The sequence below is a fragment of the Leptodactylus fuscus genome, chromosome 9, assembly GCF_031893055.1.
Source record: "Leptodactylus fuscus isolate aLepFus1 chromosome 9, aLepFus1.hap2, whole genome shotgun sequence".
Classification (NCBI taxonomy): Eukaryota; Metazoa; Chordata; class Amphibia; order Anura; family Leptodactylidae; genus Leptodactylus; species Leptodactylus fuscus.
Genome location: NC_134273.1, coordinates 39,591,937 through 39,596,226, shown reverse-complemented (window position 1 = coordinate 39,596,226; position 4,290 = coordinate 39,591,937).

Below are 4,290 nucleotides of genomic sequence, written 5' to 3'. Positions count from 1 at the left end.
CATGGTATCCGAACAGTTAAAGACTTCTAATGGGTAAACACATTGACATTTCTTAAAGTGCGCCCTTGCCATGGTCACGCACATTGTAGAGTCTTGCACTTGTTGCGATCTTAGTTCACAGCGCCACAATAAATGAGCTTCTTGTGTGTAAAACTAGTTGTGCAACTGCAGAGATCATTTGCAGTGCGATTCTATGCTTTGTAAATGACCTTTACTTATGTTCTACACAGGGATACGGATCAGACAGACTCTCCGACTAGACACCTAAGGTAACACATTGCTGTCTCAGTGATGGTAAGAAAAAGATCTACTGCTCATGCTATTTTATGTCTTCCCGTTAAAGGTTAACAGTCTATAATCAGAGAACAAGACTGAAATCCTAGAAGAACCTTAATCAAAGGACGAAAAGTAACATAAAGGAAATACAGCTGGATTTGTATCATTGAAGGGTTAGTCGGAGAGACTGACAGATGTGTGACATTTGCAGATAAAGTGAATCAGTGAATCTTGACATTGACTATTATCGCCTATTGTAGTTGAGTTGGAGTGTTTTGAAAGCTTTTACTGCAGATGTGATACTCTGCTGTCCCCAAGTGGTAGTCAGTGGCAATGCACGAATGTTAATAAATCCCATTGAGTACTCAAGTTTACCTACAGCATATCCAAAGTCATTTGAAAAGCAATGGACGTATATATAGATGAACGCTGAAAAACTATGAATAGCTATGTTTAACATCTATGCGTTACCTGTTCTAGAGCGACGTGCATGATATTTTTGCAGCATTTATTTGTAGGCAAGGTTTGCTTTATGGTTACTTGGTGCTAGTTGCTATGCCAACTTGCAAAATGAAAATGGAAGCTGAGAGCTCCCTGTATCATCGACTAGTTCCATCTGGTCTGTATGTGTTTGCTCTACTAAGTATGGTGGTGTGACCAGTATAATGCACCCTTAGGGTGAACCGGAGTCTCCTGCTGTCCACATTTATAAAGACGCAGATCAATAGATAAGGATATCCATGTTATACAGTGTGATAAAGAGGATTTCCAAGAAACTAGTAAGATAGGAGTTATCTGTCCTCTAAGTCTCTGGGGTCAGTTCTTGTCATGCAGCTCATCAAGAAAAAATCTTAAAGTTGAAGTTTTCAAGTGCATGAGACCCTGTAAGGACAAGTCATGAATATCATCATCCTGGAAAAAACTATTAAGACCTATTGCAAAGAGATATAATTTGGCACATTTGACTTCTGACAGTTTGTGAAAATGCACATAGCCTTGATCTAAAATCATATCAAGGCTTAATTAAAGGGATTCTATCATTAAAATGCAATTTTTTGTGAATAACACGTAGGAATAGCCTTAAGAAAGGCTATTCTTCTCCTACCTTTAGATCAGTGGTTCTTAACCTTGTTTGAGGTATCGAACCCACCAGTTTCATAAGCACATTCACCGAACCCTTCTTTAGTGATATATCAAATATGATTTTTTTTTCCAAATTCAAGACATAGGTGTTTTTTTTTTACTGGTACACAAAATGAACCGTGCATAGGGTCTAGGGTTCGATCGAACCCCGGTTAAGAACCACTGCTTTAGATATCTTCTCTGTGCCGCCGAAGTGAGTGGGAAGGATTCACCATTTACTTTAACTCAACTTTCTTTCCATTGTCTTCAGTGGCATTTGTTATGCGAGTTATCGTGGTGCACCAAACTATCAGAATCAAGTTGAAGATGGCTACATTTCGATTTCTTTTCAGATCGTTGCCCTGATCCCCTTCCTCCAGATAAAACAACTTCACTGTCAAAGTCACTGCTCTGGTTCAGACTGCAAGTCACATGACTGATATCTATTGAAGTCTATAGAGAGGAGGGAGAGGAATGAGCAGGAAGAGCAGATCAGATAAGAAAGGCTACCCTGAAGTATTACTGGATGTGTTTGTTCATGCAGATCTGTTACATGTAACATCTATTCAGCATTCTTGCTGCCCTGCCCTTATGAATTATGTTATGGACACTGTGGGACTAGCAATAAGATCTGCTACATGGCACAAGAGACTTTGGTATCCAGATACAAAAGAATGTTCTGTAATAAAAAACAAGCAGGGAAATACTTTGTTCTGCTACTTTCAGAATTGTATGGCAGACTAGCACTACAGTCATGGCCAAAAGTTTTGAGAATGACACAAATCTTATATTTTCACATGATCTGCTGCCCTCTGGTTTTTATGTGTGTTTGTCAGATGTTTTTATCACATACAGAAATATAATTGCAATCATATTATGAGTAATAAAAGCTTATATTGACAGTTAGAATGAGTTAATGCAGCAAGTCAATATTTGCAGTGTTGACCCTTCTTCTTCAGGACCTCTGCAATTCTCCCTGGCATGCTCTCAATCAACTTCTGGACCAAATCCTGACTGATAGCAGTCCATTCTTGCACAATCAATGCTTGCATTTTGTCAGAATTTGTAGGTTTTTGTTTGTCCACCCGTCTCTTGATGATTGACCACAAGTTCTCAATGGGATTAAGATCTGGGGAGTTTCCAGGCCATGGACCCAAAATCTCTATGTTTTGTTCCCTGAGCCCTTTCCCTTTAGTTATCACCTTTGCTTTATGGCAAGGTGCTCCATCATGCTGGAAAAGGCAGTGTTGATCGCCAAACTGCTCTTGGACGGTTGGGAGAAGTTGATCTTGGAGGACATTCTGGTACCATTCTTTATTCATGGCTGTGTTTTTAGGCAAGACAGTGAGAGAGCCGATTCCCTTGGCTGAGAAGCAACCCCACACATGAATGGTTTCAGGATGCTTTACAGTTGGCATGAGACAAGACTGGTGGTAGCGCTCACCTCGTCTTCTCCAAATAAGCCGTTTTCCAGATGTCCCAAACAATCGAAAAGGGGATTCATCAGAGAAAATGACTTTACCCCAGTCCTCAGCAGTCCACTCCCTGTACCTTTTGCAGAATATCAGTCTGTCCCTGATGTTTTTTCTGGAGAGAAGTGGCTTCTTTGCTGCCCTCCTTGAGACCAGGCCTTGCTCCAAGAGTCTCTGCCTCACAGTGCGTGCAGATGCACTCACACCTGCCTGCTGCCATTCCTGAGCAAGCTCTGCACTGCTGGTAGCCCGATCCCGCAGCTGAAACACTTTTAAGAGACGGTCCTGGCGCGTGCTGGTCTTTCTTGGGCGCCCTGGAGCCTTTTTGCCAACAATGGAACCTCTCTCCTTGAAGTTCTTGATGATGCGATAGATTGTTGACTGAGGTGCAATCTTTCTAGCTGCGATACTATTCTCTATTAGGCCATTTTTGTGCAGCGCAATGATGACTGCACGTGTTTCTTTAGAGATAACCATGGTCAACAGAAGAGAAACAATGATGCCAAGCACCAGCCTCCTTTTAAAGTGTCCAGTGGTGTCATTCTTACTTAATCATGACAGATTGATCTCCAGCCCTGTCCTCATCAACACCCACACCTGTGTTAATGGAGCAATCAGTGAAACGATGTTAGCTGGTCCTTTTAAGGCAGGGCTGCAATGATGTTGAAATGTGTTTTGGGGGATAAAGTTCATTTTCTAGGCAAATATTGACTTTGCAAGTAATTGCTGTTAAGCTGATCACTCTTTATAACATTCTGGAGTATATGCAAATTGCCATTAGAAAAACTGAAGCAGTAGACTTTGTAAAAAGTAATATTTGTATCATTCTCAAAACTTTTGGCCATGACTGTACTCCTCGTATACCCACACAGTTTATTCTAAAAAGTCCAGTGAAATCAAATTTACTGCACCCTTTATTTCTGACTTGCCAGGCAGCGCACCTCTATCCCAGCTACGAGTAAAAGGAGCCTTTATATACCACAAATACTATTACTAACCTCTGAACCGCCCTATGTAAAATCGCACTAGTATATATAAATACGTGACCACTCCAGTACATATCTATAGCGCACACCTGCCGAAAGTCCAGAATTTGAAAGGACAATCCTGGGAATTGAACGACAAAAAGATTTGGTATATAGGAAAAAAAGATGGGTGTTCTGGTGAGTAGGGTCAGTCCTGAAAATTGTTTTATATTACTAGGCCGGCCCCAGCAAACCCCAACTACCTCTTTTGGAATGCTATTAAATGGTAACAAATGATTTTCATAACAGCTCAATGCATGTATAACCAAAAGAAAGACACAATTTTGTTCAATTTTATCTTTATTCACAAACAATTGCTGAAAATTCTTGAAAGGTCAAACAAAAAAAATAAAGAAAATATTTGTCTGTAATGTTTTTCTTCACATTACATCCAT